The sequence below is a fragment of the Manis javanica genome, chromosome 7 (assembly GCF_040802235.1).
Source record: "Manis javanica isolate MJ-LG chromosome 7, MJ_LKY, whole genome shotgun sequence".
NCBI lineage: Eukaryota > Metazoa > Chordata > Mammalia > Pholidota > Manidae > Manis > Manis javanica.
Genome location: NC_133162.1, coordinates 61,874,633 through 61,899,005, shown reverse-complemented (window position 1 = coordinate 61,899,005; position 24,373 = coordinate 61,874,633). Strand labels below are relative to the sequence as shown.

The following is a 24,373-nucleotide window of genomic DNA, read 5'->3' as shown; positions in this document are numbered from 1 at the left end:
AGTACATTTCCTGAAAAGAAAATAAAAAACCTTGAGAAACAAATAGGGAATTTAGATTAAAATATCAGAATATGCAGAAAATAATGATGATGCTTTATTTGTATATACAAATGCATGTGTGTGTTTATGTATACATGAATGTGGGATGTGATATGTATAGGTACATATAGATATATATTAAGTTTTGAACTATGTATTTTAATTAAAAAGTAAACTAAAGGATAGTCTAAATAAATTACTATTAAACAAAAATGTAAGTGACTTGAACGGTTCATTGTTTTAGCCTGTGAAAATAATATATAAAAAATATGTTTTTTTAAATGTTACAATTTCTAATTTTGTAATTGTATCTGTTTCGAAAGATGGTTAACTCTGAAAACACATGCCACAAATTACTTCTGCACTTTTTGCTTCCTCATTCCCCGTCTCAAGTTCCAAAGTTTATTTGAATGATTTTTTCAGTAGGTATGAAAACTAAATATCTTATTAATAGAATGCTAAAGTCTTTCCACGAGATGTAATTGTTTTTGTTCATTTAAGTGGAAACAGCCTTTGAAATAATGCAGTTAATGCAATATTATGAGTTAAATGCAATTATTGACATAAATAAACACTTTTTCTGTTGTCTGTGCTCAGGTCTTCCTGAGATGACTGCACGGGTAACTTGATTAATTTAGTGCATCTGTCTTTTATTTCTCTGGTTACTTGTGGTTACCATGGTATTATACATGCTTCCTTCTTTTCTGCCTAATAATTCTCTATTGAGAGGTGTTTAAATGGAGGGAAGGGAATGCTTCTTTATGCCAAATAATGAACCCAGGCCCCTTGGCAACATATTCATATGAAGCAAATGTGTTTTATTACAGGCTTTATTTACAGAACTGGTAATTTTCCTTTCTACTTGCATTGTTTGATATCTAATGACTTATTCATTAACTTGTGCAATTATTTTTTTTCATTATGTGGAAAATACACTTAGAAAACATTATTTGAAGTTGGAAGGGATTTTAACATCAATTCATGTAACTGCATATATCCAAAGGAGAAATTTCCTGCACAGCATCCTGATAAAGCAGTATTCCATTTCTGATTATTTACTTCAGTGATGGAAAAATTGAATAGGTCGAAGCAGTAATAGTCTTATTGAAAAATGAAAGTATTCAAAATTAACCCAATATCTATCTAAAATATTATTATTTTCATAATATTCACCCACTGGCTTTGTTCTGCCTTCTGGAGAAACAAGAATAAATTTGAGGAACTCACTCCGGTGTATTCAAAGAGGTCAATTATACATTTAAAGAGGCCCATAGCACACTTCCTAGAGCTCTTTTATTTGGGCTGTTGTAGGTTTCTTTATGACCAAAATTCTCTTTATGACCATTGTATTACCTCGTAGTGAACTCCATCTTTTGTCTCAGCAAAGGGCATGAAAACAATCAAGACTGGAAGGCTACCATATTTGATAACAGCACAAGCCATTTCACAAAAAAGCATCATGACAATGAGCTTCTGCAGTTCCATCCATTGGGACATATATAATGAAACTTGGCTTATTGACCCTAACCTTAGAGGATAAAACACCTTTGAATTCTCAGTATTACAGGCTCTGTGGTCCGTTTGATTGACAAACCATATCCTTTCTCTATTGATCTGTGTCTCTGTGTTGTTGCACAGACAACTCAAATTTCCCCCAGGCCTTTTCCTGAGCAGAAGATGGTGAGAAATACTGTCTATTTAATTTTGTGTGCATTTGCTAATTATTATATCATCAGTCTGAGGAGAAATTCTCATGTCTGGGTTTATCTTGGCATAGATTTAGTTTTAGTTGGAATGTCTGCTTCATAGGATTGGCTTGTTAGCTGTGATGTCAGTTCCATTCTGTCCTCCAAATTTGGACAATTTTTCTCAATTCATCATGTAATGAAACGTATGTTCTCTAGTGCATGCCCTATATATTTCACATTAATTAACTATATATTATATATCTATATAAACTATACATACATGTATACACAAAAAATACCCCCAGAAAACCTATACTTCTTTCCTGTAAAAATATATTTTATCAAGTACATTCTATATTCTTATAACTTAAATAATAACTTCCTCTATTGTATAATGAATTACCTTCTAACTTATGTTACCAATCCAGAATCCTCACTGATAGACAAACTCAAATAAGGAGCAGTTACCAATGTATAAACTTAAATTAATTTGCCTGATTTGTAAAGAGAGGCGGTAAAGTCTGAGACAGGTATTGAATACGTCATAGTTATTATTTGATGTTTTTAATCAACCCAGTCATTTCTTCTTTGTTTTAATCATCAAACCAAATACAATACACTGTTATTTTACTTGTTCTGGTTTTTTTCCTATTCTATCTTCTTCTTTTCTTTTTTGTGATTGGGTATTTATTTCAGCTAAATGAGCTAATGATTTTGAATTATAATTCTTTTTAACAAATAATCAATCATTCTCAGTTTTGAATTATCCAGATATTTGATAAGCACAACTTTGATGTCTCCATCCAAGTTAACTAAAGGTGTGTTAAAATCCCAGGGCTCTTGCCGAATGACATAGCTTCTCTCTCAGCTCAAGTCTCTCCCAACGTCACCAAGATAACATTAGGTGTCCATTATATATGCTTCCAGAGCAGCCTATAATAACCCCTTAGTAACATTGTTTTCATTGTAATTGATTGCTTATCTGTTTCCTATAAAAAGATGGCAGATGACTTGAGGGCAAGGGCCTGTCTTGTTCCCCATTACAACCCCAGTGTCCAGCGGGTGCACCAAAGATCCTCAATACACAGTTGTTGAATGGATGACTTGATTGATTAATTAACATTGACCACTCCTATTGCTCTTATGTCAGGTGATCTTGACCTCCTGATCAACACTCTTTTTTTTTTAGTTAGAGTTATGCAGAGTTGAGATACCAGTGAGGCTGATGCTGTTTCCTGACAAAATATTGGAAAGGATGACCAAACTGGCAGTTTCTGAAAATTTAGCCAGCTGAATTTGCTGGACTGTTAATTTGGTTTGCATTAATGTTCTTTCTGGCATACAGAAAACTAAATGATGGCACATTTAATTATTACTATTTTTAGCATAGTTCATGAAAAAGGCCAGTTATGACCATCTGTATATGTAAAATGAGATATAGACTTAACACTGCCCACAGATGAAGAGTTTGATTCTTTTATAAAAGATAACATACAGATTTATGCTGAGCCTTGGCCTCCAGGAACAACAGAGTATTGAATGGCTTCAGTAGGAGCTAGGGATGAAATTATGTCAAAAACAACAGGCTTAGTTAACATGACTGGCTGCTCCTGAAGCCTATTGAGGAAAACTCTCTCAGAGTTTTATGGGATATTATCAATTTGTTTTCATGTCATCATTTTTTTTTTCTGGCCTTCGCTCCAGGGATGACACTGAACCCCACACAAATAAAAAAGATTCTCATGTATGATATGTAAAACTTTTTATATGGCAAACACATTCTATTTTTAAAAAGCTAAAATCAATGGTAAGGTATTTCCTGATAGTTGTGAATTTCAGTTCAGGTATTTAATAAAACAAACCTGCAAATACTTCCATTTTAATTTTCAGTGTCATTGTGACATCTGGTAAGAAATTAATGGTTTCTCCTAAAAATGTGTCTCCAACACCGACATGAACACAAAACCCTTTTGGACTGTGGCAGGCAGAATTCCAAGATGGCCTACAAGATCTCTCACCTCTTTTTTCCAGTGAACACACTTCTGTAATCTCCAGGGCTGTGAATTTAATGGATTCTGTACCCATGATTAGGTCACGTTATATAGCTCAGTTAGTTTAAGGATATAGGCTACTGAGGGAGAAATGACCAAATCATATGAGTCTTTTAAAATAAAACTTTTCTGGCTGGAAGCTGAAATCAGAGACATTCAAAGCATGAGAAGGGTTGGATGTGCTTTGCTAACTAGTTTGAAGATGGAAAGGTCCGTATGGTAAGAACTTGACAATGACCTCTAAAAGCTGGACAGACACCCAACTGACAGCCAGCAAAAAAATGGGGATGGCAGTCCTACAAATGGTAAAGAACTAGATTCTTCCAACAGCTTGAATGAGTTGAGTAGCAGATTTTTTTTTTTCAGAGCTTCTAGGAAAGAATTCAGGCTTAATTTCAGCTTAGTGAGATTCGGAGCAGAGCACCTATATGGCATAGCAGACCTCTGACCTACAGAAACTGTGAGATAATAAATTTGTGTTGTTTTAAGTCACTAAATTTGTAGTATTTTGTTAGTAATAGAAAACCACTATAGATTGTGTATTAGTTACAGTGGGTAGTTACAGTGGAAATAGTGGATGCCTAAAGAATAAAGGTTTTCATTAAAGTTAGTCACTGCGTCATGAATACTATCATTTCCGACAGGAATATAGAAGTACAAACATGGTCTTAGTCAATGTTTTACACCAAAAGAATAAAGCTTTTCAATATGTTAGTCATTGTCATGGTGGAGGTTGCTTTGTCATTTTCACAAACTATTCTGATGAGTTCTAAGATTCTGAATTACATTTATTACTTAATGTCCTGCTATTAAAATTCTTAGAAACAATTAGAAGATGAGAAGATCGTAAACACAGACACTTCTTAAACAATGTTCCTAGTGCATTCTCTTGCTACATGAAGAATTTGCATAATTTCACACTAACAGTATATCCTTAATGAAAGTGTGAGACAGGTTTGACCAGTTTCGAAGCAGTGAGGTAAAATAGTTCATGTTTGGCACCACAGGTTTAAGTAAAGCTCGTATTTGGTTCTGAAGGTCTTCTATTCTCAGTTGTATTTCATATAAATCAGCACAAAACTAGGCAGTCTCTACATGTGCCTTTTCTTTTTTTCCTAAGATATTAAAAGCGTTTATGGCTCCCTCCCCTATCTGAGTCTGGCTCTCCAGACAGTGCTGGACTTGAGCCTCTACTCCATTTCTTACTTCTGCCTCTTTTTCTAATATTACCCTGGTGCAGCAGCAATCGATGGTGGAATGAGTTTCATTTATTTCTCTTATGTCAATCAGAATTCTGCTTGAGTTCATGTAACATCTATTATAAAAAGGTCGACATTATAGACAATACTTATGTCTGTTCCTTTTAGCTGCATGACAAGAAAAGTGAGTTACAGTGTTTTCTTAGAGACTGCTGCTTCAGAGAGCATCATTTTGTACACTCTAGTCCTAATTAAAAGGATTTAGTTTATAGCATTGGTTTTGCCATTAGCCAGATGGTTTTGACAATCTCAGGGCCTTTCCAGACTATATTTTTTTAGTTTGTCTCTTCTTGTCCTTTGGTGAAAATGAAAGTGGTATCTGCTAGCTATAATCATTCCACATTTTTAATAATTTGGGATCCCCAGGCAGCAATCTCAGATAGAGATTAGCATGACTATGGAAAAATCATTTAGCAACTATGGTAAACATGTAAAAATCAGATTTTTGTTTGGTGTGAATCTTTATTGGGCAGATCTTTGACAGCAGATGTTACAACTAATTTAAATGTTCTACCTTAATTAGAAAGCAGTAAGGGTTCATTATCATTTCATGTTCATTCCTTCCAGTGCATTTAAATAGATTTTCTTGCTCTTCAAGCTTAGTAGGTCCATGTAGGAGGGAGTAAAATAATAAAATTAATATTTAAACAAAAAGTTCAAAGAGACAGAACCAATGTTATAATAGATTTGTAAAAGGACAAGAAAGGTTTATAAGTTAAGAGTGCATCATCCCATACCAATATATATGGAGGGATACAAGAGACAGCACAAAATCAATACTTTGCAATTTACTTATCTATCCTCATTATGACAAATCTGAAACTATTTAATGTAAATACTTACATAAACACATAACTTAAAGCCATTGTTGCAGAAATAGAATATGTGTGTTGGAGAGAGGTAGGAAAATACAGAAGATGTTTGAAGATGCCTTGAGAAAAAAAAGAACAAAAAACAAAAAAGAACATATGAAAGTATGTAGCTAATAACAAAGTGTGCTTACTCCCTAATTTTCTGTTCCTAGTATTTTTGTTTACTAAAGGTGAGCCTTATCCTCGTCTTGAATTCACTGAGATTTCCCCATCACTTAAACAGCTTCTCTGTCTGACGGGAACACATAACTTTACATTGCAAGAAAGACCAAAGAACAATTTTATCCACTTCAAAATGTTGTTTATAAATCATATGAAGCATTGTATAGACAAAAAATATAAAGGAAAAAAGTGTTGTGTGAAAGAAAAAGAAATATATTAAAATGAGGCCAATCTCTTTGATTACCTTGGGTTATTTTAACTAGTGAACCATTCCTCTTTGCTTGTTGGGGAGAGAATATTGTGTAAGTTTGGATTACTCTTCACCTTATCTTAGACCCTTTGGTCCAAAGTTCAGAAGTTAGCATTTCAGGGGATCAAAGAGCTTTTATGCTTCAATTTGGTTTCCAAAATAAGTCACATTTCTCATAGCCTATCTGACTTTTCCCGAAATAACCATCATAACTAGTAGTCTGTGTGAGTAGAATCATTACCATAAGGGCAAGAGCACTGCACTGGATCCCAAAGAGTCAGAGGTTACTAAAGTATATTTGTAGATACTTATTTTTTCCCTTTCTTTTGTAAACTAGGCATCTGCAAGGAGAGGGCTAACTTCAACCTCATTAACCTTCTTAATTAAATTAACGCCTTCGGGGTATATTAAGAAAGATTCATTTTATTCATGTAACAGCAATTATTGCTAGTGAATTCTGTTTGTCAGACAGCATCGAGGGGACAAAACAGAAATAATTCCTCCTGTCACTGAGCTTACATTCTCTTGGAGGTAGGCAATGAATCCGTGGTAAGGGAAAAAGAAATCAAGGCCTTCAGCTAGTAACGGGGGTGCTCTAATTCAGAATGACTGTCAGCAAAAGGTGTAGGAATGGGGGATGCCCTAAGAATGACCATCAGCAAAATGTGTAATGCTTCTAGAATGCATAATGCTGAAAAATGTCTGTTCAGACCCCAAATGGCCCTCTGAGGAGGGAAGATTTAAGGTGAGACATAAAAATGAAAAAGAGACAGCTACGTAAGATCTTCTGAGAGCATTTAAGTCAGAGCAGAGCAAATACAAAGAATTGAGGTGAGGAGATTGGCTTATATGGGGATTAAAAAGGGAGATTGGAATGTACTTTTTCTTACAGAGATATAGCTTGGACATAGGTTAAAACTGGGGGAAAAATGACCTTTCACTGCAGATGACAAATTCATCTAATATAATAACATTTACAGTTTTATTTAACAGCAATTTGACTTCATAAGAATTCTGGTATATAAATACTTGCCTGAATATATCTTATTTCCCTTTTGTCATTAATTCTATGTGTTAATTTGCAGTACTGTTGTAATAGTGTTGTGATGGTACAAATATATCATAAAAAGCTGCATTCTTATTTTCCCAGATTTATTGAGGTATAATTGACATATAACATAGTGTAAGTTTAAGGTATACAGTGTAATAATATGATATATTGATATAAATAGATAAATATTGTAAAGTGATTAAACATTAGTTTGTTAACACATCCATCACCTCACATAGTTACTTTTTTATGGTAAGAACTTTTAACATCTACTTTCTTAGCAATTTAGAAATATACAAACAGTATTGTTAACTATAGCCACATCACTTTACATTACATCCACAGAAGTTAATCAGATTATATCTGGAAGTTTGTACCCTTTGACACATCTCATTCCCCCACCCACTAAATTCTGGTAACCACTACTCTTACTCTCTCTTTCTCTGTGTTTATCTTTTTTAGATTTTTAAATTATATCATACAGTGTTTGTCATTTTTTATTTGATTTATTTCACCTGGCATAATGCCTTCAATCTCCATTTTGTTACAAATGGCAGGATTTCTTTCTTTCTCATGGCTAAATAATAGTCCATTGTGTATATGTATCATATCTTTATCAATTCATCCATTGACATTCACTTGGATTATTTCCATTTCTTGGCTATTGTGAATAATGCTATAATAAACTTGTGAATGCAGATATCTTTCCACATCCTTGTTAGCATTTGCTATCTCATGTCTTTTTTGATAAGAGCCATCCTAACAGATGTGAAGTGATATCTCATTGTGATGTGATCTACATTTCCATGATGATAGGTGATATAAGCACCTTTCCATATACTTGTTAGCCATTTGTTTGTCTACTTGGGAAAACTGTCTTTTTCAGTTCATCTGTCCATTTTTTAATCAGATTGTTTTTTTTGTTATTGAGCTGTATGGGTTGTTCTTTTATATTTTGGATGTTAATCTCCTATCAGGTATATGGTTTGCAAGTATTTTCTTCCATTCTATGAGTTGTATTGCATTTTGCAGATTGTTTTCTATTTTTATACTTTTTGTTTTTGGTATCATATCCAAAAAAATCCTTGCCAAGATCAGATTCAAGGGGTTTTTCACCTGTTTTCTTCTAGGAATTTTATAGTTTTCAGTCTTATATTTAAGTCTCTATTTTGAATTGATTTTTTAAAGTTGTGTAAGATGGCAGTCCAATTTAATTTTTATGCCAGTGGTTTTCTAGTTTTCCCAACACCATTAATTGAAGAGATTCTCCTTTCCCTATGGAGTATTTTTAGCTTCCGTGTCAAACAATAATGGAACATGTATGCAGGGTTCATTCAGGACTTTCAACTCTGTTTCACTGGTTTATGTGTCTATTTTAAAGCCAGTACTGTACTGTTTTTATCACTATAGCTTTGTAGTATAGTTTAAAATCAACATGTATGCTGCATCAACATTGTTACTCTTTCTCAGAATTGTTTTGTTTATTCACAATCTTTTGTGGTTCCATACAGATTTTAGGATTTTTTTCTACTTCTGTAGAAAATTTTGAAATTTTGATAGGACTGCATTGAATCTATAGATTTGTTTTCTGTAAGCCCTTCCCCTCTTTTCCTTGTCTATCTGATCCCCAATGGTCAAGTGCCCCCATTTCCTACAGATTCCCACATAAGTAGTCCACCCAGGAAGTAACCCACAATGCTGGGGGAGCTGGATATTCACCTTGGGCTCTTGTGTTCCCACTGGAGAAGTGATAGGCCCAAGGCAGGGCCTCTTGGTGTGGTGCTGGCCCAGCCTTGGGAATGTGCAGTGCTTTCAGAGGGTTGGCACTCCTCTTCCCCTTGTAATGTGGTCCTTCTTGGTCTCTGTGGTCCAAGGTGGGGTTTCAGCCTCACCCCCAGGTTCTGGGATTTTTGCAATGGTGTCTTATCTATGGATAATAGTTGGTTAGTCTTTTTGTGAAGGGAGCTAAAGTCAGAGACAACTTATGTCACCATCTTGACAAAAGGCTGAATTATTAAATGACTCTGCCACTTACCATGGATAGAATCTTTTGATTATATATAGTCTCTGGTTTTAATTTGTCATGAGATAAATTATAAATCACCAAATAGGAGCAATAAGACATTATAGTGATAACTTCCTAATGGTCATTTTATATCTTGTTAAATTGGATCATGTGTGTGAGTGTGTATGTATGGGGATGAACTTCCCCTAACAAACTGCTTGAATTTTATCATTCTGAGTTTTAATATGTATATCTTTCTGGTTCTTAGATTTCTGGCATGGGCCATGCTGCCCATGCTGTTTGACAAGGTCCAGGCATTAGGAGGAATCCTGAAAACAGGAAACCTCATAGCTGGCCCCTGCTAATACCCGCTCTTATTTTTGCAGTTATGATGTTGGTGATTGGGCTCATATATGGGAAATCTTATGTATTTAAGATTTATTAATCTTTAGTAAATAACATAACCCAAAATATTGATCAAAGCAGCAATTCTGGAAACGAAAGCAGTGTTATGGGACCAACTGTTCCAGGCATATTGCCACAAATAGGTGAGGCAGAACAACCCAGGCCTCTCTTAAAATTAGATGCAATTTGTCCTCCCCTTTGTAACAATTCAAACATGATGGTTAATAACCAAGATTTCTTTAGAATATTGGCAGAGAAGGAGTTACAGGGACCTGGGCCATAGAAAAACCCATTCTCCCAAGAAACTTATACGAAACAGCCCTCTTTATGTTGCTTATAATATGAGAAGAGTATCCCCCTTGAAGAAAAAATTTATGAGCAAAATAGGGAGACTTTCATTTATAAATATCCCATATATGGAAGTTTATAATAAATTCATGACAAAATATTATTATATTAATGGTAAGGTAGTAAGAGCAGATTTAGTTTTATTATATGAAAGATAAAGAGGACTGCAAGGCCCTAGTGCCTGTAGACACAGGAGGAAAGGTGTAAACATCTGAAATTGTGAAATTAATATTATGAAAGAATAAGGTGTTTTTATTGTATTCGTAGGAATGTTGAGGAATGGGTCATAGGAGTACCATCCCTAGACTTTAGATGTAAGCCTCAACCCACATGTGTAGGATAAGATTTAATTAATAATATAGTTATAGTTAATAACCAAAAATTTATAGCTTGCATTTTATATAACCTGCTTAAACTTTATATAGCCTTAGACACATATCTTAAGCTCTATGCTTAAAAGCAGATACTATAAACCACACGCTGCCACACACCATTTTCCTGTCTAGCACCTAGCACGTAACCTACATCTCTGGCCAAAAAGGTTAAGGGAAAGTTAAACATTAAATGTTATAAGAAAGCTGTTCAAAAAAAAAAAATGATAACATCTGTAATGAGCCAGAATTATACAAAAACTGAAAGGAAAAAACACTGTACCATCCACGATCAAAGAAAATGTATAACATTATGTAAACCTTAAAAAGATATAAAAATAAAGACCCTGCCGCTTGATGTCAGGAGACGTTACAAGCTTGATCCGGTGTTTAGTCTCCTCACTCATCTCCTCACTCGCTGTCGCTGGCCTTTCCTTCGTGACCCACACCTCGGCTGGAGCTGGACTCCGGCAGATTTCACTTCCACCCTGTCTCCAACTGGAATTAAAATGTTCTACACAAACAAAGCCACAACCCCAAATAGTTTTGTGTGCCATTTTTTTTGATAGAAACAGAAATTCAAAGACAAGGGGAAAATCTTTTTGCATAAGATTTGTAGAGTCTAATGGAAAACACACACATGCACACGCACGCGCGCACACACACACACACACACACACACACACACACACACCCCTTTCCAAGCATCACTTTCCTTATTGCTTAGTTAGCAATTACTTTATCTGCTTTGGAGCTGAAAAGGTAGAAATTTTATACACGCGCACACACACACTAACATTAGCATTTGGCAGAGAATATCTCCCATTAAGGTTGTGGGTAATTAAGGTTAAGCAGATGGTCATCCTCAGTGATTATAATATTGCTTACGTTTTTTAAATAGAACTATAAAATTTTATAATAAAGCATAGGCACAGAAATCTGAAACTAAAAGTAGACTGTTAGGTAGGCCTTTATAAATGAGCCCAGTAAAATTAATAAGTAAACATAGAAAACATAACTTTCAGTTATCTATAGACCTTTCCTGAGCATAAATAACTTTTAAGATTGCCCATGTATTTCCAGGTAGATCTGACAGCAGATGGAGTCAAGCATTCTGAGTCCCAAATTATTCAGAAACAGCACAATGAGGTCAGTGCAGGGCAATGATCACCCAGTGCAGCCTGTAACCTGGAAGACCTTGAGCCGGGTACTAGAATTCAGGAACAAGTAAGGAATTTTGGGATTTTGATATGTAAAACTAAGCCTAAGTCTTAAATAGCTGTCACTTTCTGAAACAGGTGTGGAGATAAACATCCTAACAGTAAGAAAAATTTGAAGGTATAAAATAATCATACTATTCAATTATAATGTCTTGGATATAAACAACTAATGATGGCAAAGTAGAGAACAGTCAAAAACTAATAGTCAAGGAAAGAAAATTTGACCAGGGAAAGCTTTAGATTAGCTTTTAGTTCTAGCCCCCGTAAGGGCTGTAACTGGAGCTAGAGTTCAGTGTGGACTTCTGGGGAGAACGTCATTCTGCCAGATGTGAATCACAGAGACTTCAGGAATGCTAATTCTAAGTAGAGAAAAAATAAAATGGAAAATGTTGACATTGTAGCTAGATTCTGACAGGCTTAATGAACCCCCACCTACTGCGAATATATGTGTACCTCTATGGTAGGTGGATTAATTTCCCCTTACCCACAAATGTCCACACCACAATCTCTGGAACCTCAGACCATACTGCTTTACTTGGGAGAAGGGTGTTTGCAGATGTGATTAAATAAGGAGTGTCTGATGTGGGAATTATCTTAAACTTGTAATCATAAGTGACATCATAAAAGGAAGGGAAAGGGTGTATTCTCTCCTCCAGAATGCCACTTTGTCAATATGTTGATTTTATCCTACTGAGAACCATTTTGGATTTACCAGAATTTGTAAGATAGTAAATTTGTATTTTTTTATGCAAATAAGTTTGTGGCAATTTTTTTACAGCAATGAGAGTAAACTAATAAAACCACAGTATTTTTTTTCTCAGTAGTGGGTCAACAAATACTTTCACTTTTTTAAGTCTACCCAGGGGGAAAAAAAAAATTAAATGGGACTTTGAAAAGCACTTGTTAGTTTCTTGTGAAGATGAATGTTCATCCTTAAGTATTCTCTCCAAGTTATTTTCTTGGTTTTATAGTAACAAATGTCTTCCAGTTGTGAAGGCCAAAGAAAAATCTATACCTTTAATATGGTAGTGATGCAGACTATTAATGCATTCAGTGTGTCAAAGTCTGTAGTGTTTTAAATGTTATGCTAATTGCTCTGCTTATGTTCTACCTGTTCTAAAATTTTCCTCACTCACCCTTGTTTAACAACCTCAGGGCAAGGGCCTTTGTCAAGTGCAAAATATGAAAATTCTTTCTGCCACCCTTAATTTTTGTCTTCAGGTTTAGGTAGATTATCATCTTACATCTAGTTTGAGCAGGAAAACAATGGCATTCATTGCTACTACCGCTCATTTATTGTTTTTGGTATAATCCTTATCACCCATATGTGATGGTAAACTTGCTGAAAATGGTGTTCCTGTCGTTTAAACTCTAAAATGTTCTGACATATATGGTAGCTTGTACCTAGCGAGTGCCCTTAAATATTTTATAAATGCCTGATTTGCAAGCTATCTCTTGGCCAATAGTCTTGTTTTGTATGCTGATGAAAACAGTATTTTTAATGAGCATATAGAGCTATTATTAGTCTACAAAGATCCTTAAAACATACAAGAACAAAAGAAAATAAATGAAGTTCTCTTTTGTTTATATTTATTTGGAGATATTGAAAGTAAAAGCACAGTCATTGATCTCTGCTTAAAGATGAATTTTCTTCTAAAAGAGAATGAAAATGATACAGGTCCTAAGATCACAGATCAAATACGAGATAAGAGAAAATATTTTCATGTTATATGTTTTTAAGAAAAGAACAATAATACTTGATTAAATACTGATACAGAAAGAGTAAAATATATATTGGTGAAAACTAGGCAGAGTTCCTCTCATGCTTTCCACATATGTATAAAATCTTTAAGAAAAACAGAAGCAGATAGCCAAGTAGAATTAGTTACTATAATAATCTAAAATGTTCTTTAATTTCTAATTCCCATGGCTATACACCAGGCATCAGAAAACTCAAAACTCTCTTAGGTTGCTCGTATCCTACTTCTCTAATAGTATAAGCTAGTTTTTAGAATTTAACGCCAACTGTTGAGAAGTAACCATAATGCATCAAGGGTGCAGATAAAAATATAATATTGAATAAGGGAGCAAGAAACACATTGCCTAGATGCTTTTAAATAAGACATTGGGAATAACTTAAATAAACTTAGGATTTAATAGATCACCTAAAGATTTCTTGCAATGACATTTTTTATTTAGTTACTTTTATTTAGTCTTACATTCTTATCAGAGCATTTCTGTTACATTTTTGTTTTATTTTGTTTTTTGTTTCTTAAATTATATTAGTGGGTTACACCCGTTGGGCAGAGCCAGGATGGCGGCGTGAGTAGAGCAGTGGAAATCTCCTCCCAAAAACACATAGAGCTATGAAAATATAACAAAGAAAAATCTTCCTAAAATAGAGACCACAGTACACAGGACAACATCCAGACGACATCCACACCTGCAAGAACCCAGCGCCTTGCGAAGGGGGTAAGATACAAGCCCCGGCCCAGCGGGACCCAAGAGCCCCTCCCCCCGGCTCCTGGTGGGTGGAAAGAAACCGGAGTGGTTTTTTTTTGGCGAGTGCTTTTTGGAAGCCTTAAAGGGACGGGCCCCCGTTGCTAGGGAGGCAGGGTGGTGGGACCGGTGAGCAGGTGCCGGGGACTGGTGCCTGAGGACAAAGAATATACCGCGTTTCTCCCTGCGGGACCGGCGGCTGGGTGCCTGAGACCGGCGCCTGAGGACGGAGGAAATCGCGCATTTTTCCCCTTTTTTTTTTCTCTTTTTGGCGAGCGCTTTTTGGAAGCCTTAAAGGGACAGGGACCCCAGTGCTAGGGAGGCGGGGTGGCGGGACTGGTGAGCGGGTGCCTGGGACCGGCGCCTGAGGACAAAGAATATCCCACGTTTTTCCCTGCGGGACCGGCGGACGGGTGCCTGAGACCGGCACTTGAGGACAGAGGAAATTGCACGTTTTTCCCCTTTTTTTTTTCCCTTTTTTGCGAGTGCTTTTTGGAAGCCTAAAAGGGACAGGGACCCCGGTGCTAGGGAGGCAGGACGGTGGGACTGGTGAGCGGGTGCCTGGGACCGGCACCTGAGGACGGAGGAAATCACGCGTTTTTCCCCTTTTTTTCTCTCTTTTTGGCGAGTGCTTTTTGGAAGCCTTAAAGGGACAGGGACCCCGGTGCTAGGGAGGCAGGGCGGTGGGACTGGTGAGCGGGTACCTGGGACCAGTGCCTGAGTAGAAAGAATATCGAGCGTTCCTTCCCTATGGGACCGGTGGGTGGGTGCTTTTTGGAAGCCTTGAAAGGACAGGGACCCTGGTGCTAGGGAGACAGGGCAGCAGGACCAGTGAGTGGGTGCCTGGGACCGGCACCTGAGGATAAAAAAAAAAAAAAATCGCATGTTTTTTCCTTTTTTTTTCTTTCTGTTCCCTCTCTCATTCTTGCTGTTGTTGTTTTGGTTTGGAGAGTGCTTTTTGGAAGTCTTAAAGGGGCAGGACAGGTCACTTAGACCAGAGGCAGGGAATCTGGGGATCTCTGGGCACTCTAACCCCCTGGGCAGCAGGGAGCACAGAGGCCCCTTACGGAGATAAATAGCCCCCCGGCCGCTCCCCCTCCAGCAGGGCTCCACCATTTTGGAGGAACAGCCCCAGCCAGGCCAAGCCCACAGCAACAGCAGAGATAAACCCCAAAGCAACTGGGCAGGAAGCAGAAGCCCTGTCTGCGCACAGCTGCCCAGCACAAGCCACTAGAGGTCGCTATTCTCCCAGGAAAAGGCCACAAGCCAACAAGAAGGGAAGCTCTTCCAGCGGTCACTGGTACCAGCTCTGCAAACTATCTCTATCACCATGAAAAGGCAAAACTACAGGCAGACAAAGATCACAGAGACAACACCTGAGAGGGAGAAAGACCTAACTAGTCCTCCTGAAAAAGAATTCAAAATGAAAATCATGAACATGCTGACAGAGATGCAGGGAAAAATGCAAGAGCAATGGGATGAAGTCTGGAGGGAGATCACAGATGTCAGGAAGGAGATCACAGAAGTGAAACAATCCCTGGAAGGATTTATAAGCAGAATGGATGAGATGCAAGAGGCCATTGAAGGAATAGAAGCCAGAGAACAGGAACGTATAGAAGCTGACATAGAGAGAGATAAAATGATCTCCAGGAATGAAACAACACTAAGAGAAATATGTGACCAAGCCAAAAGGAATAATATTCGTATTATAGGGATACCAGAAGAAGAAGAAAGAGGAAAAGGGATAGAAAGTCTCTTTGAAGAAATAATTGCTGAAAACTTCCCCAAACTGGGGGAGGAAATAATCGAACAGACCATGGAATTACACCGAACTCCCAACAGAAAGGATCCAAGGAGGACAACACCAAGACACAAAGAAATTAAAATGGCAAGGATCAAGGAAAAGGAAAGAGTTTTAAAGGCAGCTAGAGAGAAAAAGGTCACCTATAAAGGATAACCCATCAGGCTAACATCAGACTTCTCGACAGAAACCCTACAGGCCAGAAGAGAATGGCATGATATACTTAATGCGATGAAACAGAAGGGCCTTGAACCAAGGATACTGTATCCAGCACGATTATCATTTAAATATGATGGCGGGATTAAACAATTCCCAGACAAGCAAAAGCTGAGGGAATTTGCTTCCCACAAACCACCTCTACAGGGCATCCTACAGGGACTGCTCTAGATGAGAGCACCCCTAAAAAGAGCACAGAACAAAACACACAACATATGAAGAATGGAGGAGGAGGAATAAGAAGGGAGAGAAGAAAAGAATCTCCAGACAGTGTATATAACAGCTCAATAAGCGAGCTAAGTTAGGCAGTAAGATACTAAAGAAGCTAACCTTGAACCTTTGGTAACCACGAATCTAAAGCCTGAAATGGCAATAAGTACATATCTCTCACTAGTCACCCTAAATGTAAATGGACTTAATGCACCAATCAAAAGACATAGAGTAATAGAATGGATAAAAAAGCAAGACCCATCTATATGCTGCTTACAAGAAACTCACCTTAAACCCAAAGATAAGCATAGACTAAAAGTCAAGGGATGGAAAAATATATTTCAGGCAAACAACAGTGAGAAGAAAGCAGGGGTTGCAGTACTAATATCAGACAAAATAGACTTCAAAACAAAGAAAGTAACAAGAGATAAAGAAGGATACTACATAATGATAAAGGGCTCAGTCCAACAAGAGGATATAACCATTCTAAATATATATGCACCCAATACAGGAGCACCAGCATATGTGAAGCAAGTACTAACAGAACTAAGGAGGGAAATAGACTGCAGTGCATTCATTGTAGGAGACTTCAACACACCACTCACCCCAAAGGATAGATCCACTGGGCAGAAAATAAGTAAAGACACACAGGCACTGAACAACACACTAGAACAGATGGACCTAATAGACATCTATAGAACTCTACATCCAAAAGCAACAGGATATACATTCTTCTCATGTGCACATGGAACATTCTCCAGAATAGACCACATACTAGCTCACAAAAAGAGCCTCAGTAAACTCCAAAATATTGAAATTCTACCAACCAATTGTTCAGACCACAAAGGTATGAAAGTAGAAATAAATTCTACAAAGAAAACAAAAAGGCTCACAAACACATGGAGGCTTAACAACATGCTACTAAATAATCAATGGATCAATGAACAAATCAAAATAGAGATCAAGGAATATATAGAAACAAATGACAACAACAACACTAAGCCCCAACTTCTGTGGGATGCAGCGAAAGTAGTCTTAAGAGGAAAGTATATACCAATCCAGGCACACTTGAAGAAGGAAGAACAATCCCAAATGAATAGTCTAACATCACAATTATTAAAACTGGAAAAAGAAGAACAAATGAGGCCTAAAGTCAGCAGAAGGAGGGACATAATAAAGATCAGAGAAGAAATAAACAAAATTGAGAAGAATAAAACAATAGCAAAAATCAACGAAACCAAGAGCTGGTTCTTTGAGAAAACAAACAAAATAGATAAGCCTCTAGCCCAACTTATTAAGAGAAAAAGAGAGTCAACACATATCAACATAATCAGAAATGAGAATGGAAAAATCATGACAGACTCCACAGAAACACAAAGAATTATTAAAGACTACTATGAAAACCTATATGCCACCAAGCTGGAAAACCTAGAAGAAATGGACAACTTCCTAGAAAAATACAACCTCCCAAGACTGACCAAGGAAGAAACACAAAAGTTAAACAAACCAATTACAAGCAAAGAAATTGAAACAGTAATCAAAAAACTACCCAAGAACAAAACCCCGGGGCCAGACAGATTTACCTCGGAATTTTATCAGACACACAGAGAAGACATAATACCCATTCTCCTTAAAGTGTTCCACAAAATAGAAGAAGAGGGAATACTCCCAAACTCATTCTATGAGGCCAACATCACCCTAATACCAAAACCAGGCAAAGACCCCACCAAAAAAGAAAATTACAGACCAATATCCCTGATGAATGTAGATGCAAAAATACTCAATAAAATATTAGCAAACAGAATTCAACAGTATATCAAAAGGATCATACACCATGACCAAGTGGGGTTCATCCCAGGGATGCAAGGATGGTACAACATTCGTAAATCCATCAACATCATCCACCACATCAACAAAAAGAAAGAAAAAAACCACATGATCATCTCCATAGATGCTGAAAAAGCATTTGACAAAATTCAACATCCATTCATGATAAAAACTCTCAGCAAAATGGGAATAGAGGGCAAGTACCTCAACATGATAAAGGCCATATATGATAAACCCACAGCCAGCATTATACTGAACAGCGAGAAGCTGAAAGCATTTCCTCTGAGATCGGGAACCAGACAGGGTTGCCCACTCTCCCCACTGTTATTTAACATAGTACTGGAGGTCCTAGCCACGGCAATCAGACAAAACAAAGAAATACAAGGAATCCAGATTGGTAAAGAAGAAGTTAAACTGTCACTGTTTGCAGATGATATGATACTGTACATAAAAAACCCTAAAGACTCCACTCCAAACTACTAGAACTGATATTGGAATACAGCAAAGTTGCAGGATAAAAAATTAACACACAGAAATCTGTAGCTTTCCTATACACTAACAACAAATCAATAGAAAGAGAAATCAGGAAAACAATTCCATTCACCATTGCATCAAAAAGAATAAAATACCTAGGAATAAACCTAACCAAAGAAGTGAAAGACTTATACTCTGAAAACTACAAGTCACTCTTAAGAGAAATTAAAGGGGACACTAATAAATGGAAACTCATCCCATGCTCATGGCTAGGAAGAATTAATATCGTCGAAATGGCCATCCTGCCCAAAGCAATATACAGATTTGATGCAATCCCTCTCAAATTACCAGCAACATTCTTCAGTGAATTGGAACAAATAATTCAAAAATTCATATGGAAACACCACAGACCCCGAATAGCCAAAGCAATCCTGAAAAAGAAGAATAAAGTAGGGGGGATCTCACTCCCCAACTTCAAGCTCTACTACAAAGCCATAGTAATCATGACAATTTGGTACTGGCACAAGAACAGAGCCACAGACCAGTGGAACAGATTAGAGACCCCAGAAATTAACCCAAACATATATGGTCAATTAATATTTGATAAAGGAGCCATGGACATACAATGGCAAAATGACAGTCTCTTCAACAGATGGTGCTGGCAAAACTGGACAGCTACATGTAGGAGAATGAAACTGGACCATTGTCTAACCCCATATACAAAGGTAAACTCAAAATGGATCAAAGACCTGAATGTAAGTCATGAAACCATTAAACTCTTGGAAAAAAACATAGGCAAAAACCTCTTAGACATAAACATGAGTGATCTCTTCTTGAACATATCTCCCTGGGCAAGGAAAACAACAGCAAAAATGAGCAAGTGGGACTACATTAAGCTGAAAAGCTTCTGTATAGCAAAAGACACCATCAATAGAACAAAAAGGAACCCTACAGTATGGGAGAATATATTTGAAAATGACAGATCCGATAAAGGCTTGACGTCCAGAATATATAAAGAGCTCACACGCCTCAACAAACAAAAAACAAATAACCCAATTAAAAAATGGGCAGAGGAACTGAACAGACAGTTCTCCAAAAAAGAAATACAGATGGCCAAGAGACACATGAAAAGATGCTCCACATCGCTAATTATCAGAGAAATGCAAATTAAAACTACAATGAGGTATCACCTCACACCAGTAAGGATAGCTGCTATCCAAAAGACAAACAACAACAAATGTTGGCGAGGCTGTGGAGAAAGGGGAACCCTCCTACACTGCTGGTGGGAATGTAAATTAGTTCAACCATTGTGGAAAGCAGTATGGAGGTGCATCAAAATGCTCAAAACAGACCTACCATTTGACCCAGGAATTCCACTCCTAGGAATTTACCCTAAGAACGCAGCAATCAAGTTTGAGAAAGACAGATGCACTCCTATGTTTATCGCAGCACTATTTACAATAGCCAAGAATTGGAAGCAACCTAAATGTCCATCGGTAGATGAATGGATAAAGAAGATGTGGTACATATACACAATGGAATACTACTCAGCCATTAGAAGTGGAAAAATCCTACCATTTGCAGCAACATGGATGGAGCTGGAGAGTATTATGCTCAGTGAAATAAGCCAAGTGGAGAAAGAGAAATACCAAATGATTTCACTCATCTGAGGAGTATAGGAACAAAGGAAAAACTGAAGGAACAAAACAGCAGTGGAATTACTGAACCCAAAAATGGACTAACAGGTACCAAAGGGAAAGGAACTGGGGAGGATGGGTGGGCAGGGAGGGATATGGGGGGGTAAGAAGAAGGGGGGTATTAAGATTAGCATGCATGGGTGTAGGGAGCAAGGGGAGGGTGGGCTGCACAACACAGAGAGGACAAGTAGTGACTCTACAACATTTTGCTAAGCTGTTGGACAGTAACCGTAATGTGGTTGTTAGGGGGGACCTGATATAGGGGAGAGCATAGTAAACATAGTATTCTTCATGTAAGTGTAGATTAAAAATTAGAAAAAAAAAAAAGAAAGAGAGAAAGAAAAGGGGGATTACTCCTTAACAGGATAAAACTATTGGTAAATCAAAGATCAACGCATGCTTTAAATATCCTTAATGTTGATCACTTACAGGGTGTCAGATGATCAGCTATGGAGGTACTCTTTTCTGATAATATTCCTTTCTCTTAATTAAAAAAAAAAAAAAAGCAGTTACTGTGTGCTGACCTCCAATGAGTTCTGCACAGTGGTATAGAGGGCATGTCAAACCGTGGGCAAAGGGTCTGTTTGTTTCTATGCAGAAGATCAAGGCCTAGCTTGGATACCCAGAAAATGAACTAAGATACGATATGAGGAGGAGCTTCCGGCATCAGCACTCTCTGGAGGACTTGTTCCGGGGGATGATCATCAAAAAGCCTCCACAGGGATCCGGACGATGCTGCGGTTGTGGCTGCATCCAGCCCACCGTCTCCTGGACTTGCCATAGGAATGAGGAGGGAGATGTCTAGGCTGGCATGTGCATACAGTGAGACAACGAATTTGACCGGATCTGTACTGTTGGAACTCAACCAGGAGTTGGGAGGGGTGCAAGTTGTAGCACTCCAAAATCTCATGACTATAGACTATCTATGGTTAAAAGAACATATGGGATGTGAACAGATCCCAGAAATGGGCTGCTTTAATTTGTCTGATGGTTCAAGTACAGTTGGACAATATGCATCATATCATAGATAAATTTTCACAAATGCCTACGGTGCCTAAATGGTTTTCTTGGCTTCACTGGAGATGGATGGTAATTATAGATTTGCTTTGTTTATGTCACCATATTCCTATTATGTTAATATGTGTGTGCAAATTAGTTAGTAGTTTAAAACCTATACATACTTAAGGTACTATACAAGAAGATATGTCAAAGAAATAATCAATCCTGCCATGTTTCCTTCCATGTGCTACATCTGTAGCTTTTCTTCTTTCTTCCTAATTACAACCCTTAAATAGAATTTGTGCCTCATATCGAATTTACCGAGTATCATAATTCCTCCAGGTGGGAAAGATACCTCGAGACAAGTGCTGGGCATAGAAGCCACAGGGCATAAATCTGCAAAGAAGTAAAAAGCTAACCTTTGCAAACAATATGGCTTCTCTCTCACTTACCAACTTTACATTTCCCTGTATGGCCCCGGAAGATGACTGGTTAGCCAGAGATGGGTAAGATTCCTCAAGGGAGGAACAACCTAAGACAGGCACAGTCGCAGGGGGGCCGTCAGGTGAGAATTTGGGGATCAACAGAGGTGAGGCTCAGAACCTCACCCCCCCTGCTTTGAGAGAAATCTTCTGCATCCGTGGATGTCTTGCTGCCCTTGTCTAGCCTGGATTAATACTTAGTCCATAGGCACACACCTGATCATCTGATCATCTACATTTGCCTTCTTACAGCACTAAACTGTGTTTTCTACCTTTATCTTGCATCTACCTACCACTTCAGCATTTTATTAAAAATAAAAATAATAATAATAATAGGAGAAATGTGGGATCAACATATAAATCAAGTACAAAAATCAAACGAATATTCATATTTGACCTGATTGTTTATAGGTCATAATGCATGATCAAAACTGAAAGTTTCTGTGATGAATGCCCTTGTACTGTTCACCATGTAAGAATTTATTCACTATGTAAGAATTCGTTCACCATGTAAGAACTTGTTCGTTATGCTTCTGAAGATTGGAGACTGACGAGAATTAGGCTTGAGATGGATTAATGATTGTACATTGAGCGTTGACCCCCCTATACTGAATTTTATTGTTGTTAACAACCATTTGATCAATAAATATGAGAGATGCCCTCTCAAAAAAAAAAATATTAGTGGATCTCTAGCATAAATAAGATTACCTGTCTGCGAGCTATATAAAAGGGCTATTAGCAACTGCTTTCAGTTTATGTTTTGCTCTTGTTGTCTAGGTTAAAATTTATAATAGATGTCTTTGTTTTTTACCTGGAGGGTAAAAAAATACTCTAGGGTAAAAATACTGTAACTGACTATTTCTTTTAAATGGTGTTGATTTATGAGGTGGACATGTTACTAAGTTTCCAAAGAGGGTGATTTCTGCCTAATAAAAAGTCTGATTACTTTCCTTTCCATTTAGATGACATTGAAATTACTCTCATTCATTTCTAAAATAGCCTTTTATTCCTTTCTACTATTCAAGGTAGCTGATAGCTGAGCACTATTTTCTTTTTTTTACAACATGCACATAATCTCAGAAAAGGTGTTGGGAGAAATGAGCCACAGATTTTAACATCACTTTCTACATTTATTTTTAAGCAACAAAGTTTCCATTTAATTTTTAATGTAATTTGGTGATCATTTTGACTGTGTTAGTACATGGCACTTAAAACATTATTTTAAAAATTAAATATGTATAAAATATGTATTGCCTACACTTTGCCTAAGATTGACGCTGTGAATGTCACTTAGAAAATTTAGGAATCTTAAACAGCCTTCAGATCTATTTTGTATTTTTTCTCCAATGCAAAATCTCAATGACGTATTTTTCAACAACTTTTCTAATAAATTCAAAATAGTCCCCTTGTTTTTGTATTTCTGCTCCCTGTCTGTGATTTATAGGGAGAAGATACTGTATATTTAATTAACTTCAGAAGGACCAGGGATTTTTAGTGTTATTTTTCTCTCTGTCCTCCAGCACAATCTAATTACCATGGGACAGAAAACTTCCAGGAGCATTTACTAAGAAAATACTCCAAGGTCGCTAAAGAAATAATACCAGGACACATTCCCTTTAGGTTGCATTTAACTGTACAATTAAGAATTTAAATTAAAAAATAACAAACTGCTCATTACTTTTTATGTTGAAATAACTTTAGAGCAGAGCTGTAAAATTGGTGCAGTAGGGTTATTTGTTTTTAATAACTGCTATATTTTATTCATCATGTTCTATATTTTTCCAGGAGGATCACCCTTGTGCATCACTTTAATCAGCTATGTAGCTTGCAGTTTCTAGTTAAACTTTTTTCCTTTTGAGAGCTTACCAATTTGAAGGTCTATCAAGTAGTTTGCTTTTTAAACCCCCTTTTAAAAATCCCTCTTTTCTTACTTATACATAAAGGAAGAGAACATGACGTACAGTAAATAGAATTGAGTGTAATGGATGTATTGCAAATGTTACCTGGTGATGCAGTTGACATTTTGGACTCATATGAGATCATCGTCCCTCCAAAAACTGACTTGTAAACTGTACATCTTCAAGTCATTTCACTTAAAACGCTGAGTGCATAGTTCTGGGAGTTTGTATGTCAGGCACTTAATCCTCTGCTTCATAATGCAAAAACAGTCCTTAACCATTCTGCAGGTCAAGCAAGAATCAGGGATTTAACATTTCTCATAGGGAATAGCTGGCATTTCTTATTCTATTGAAAGGATATTATAGCATTGTATGAAATTTTCGTCCATAATATTGGTCTATTAAATATCTAAAATAGTTTCCAAACCTAGGCCATTTTCTAGTTGCTTTTCTCTGCACTGAAACTGTGATTGATCAGAGGCTATCTGTTTTTGGCCTTTTCTTCCTGTTATTTCCTCAGTGAGTTGAAACTCTTCCCGATGACTGTGC

The 24,373-nt window shown here is 37.0% G+C and overlaps 1 long non-coding RNA gene across 1 annotated transcript in view; it reads left to right on the top strand.

Annotated features, from left to right (window-relative positions):
- LOC140850577 (uncharacterized) overlaps positions 1-24,373 on the top strand; it is a 497,739-nt gene that overhangs the window by 352,909 nt on the left and 120,457 nt on the right. The window contains exon 6 of the long non-coding RNA XR_012133517.1: positions 14,008-14,193. This is a non-coding gene — a long non-coding RNA (uncharacterized lncRNA). The remainder of the gene's footprint in view (positions 1-14,007; positions 14,194-24,373) is intronic.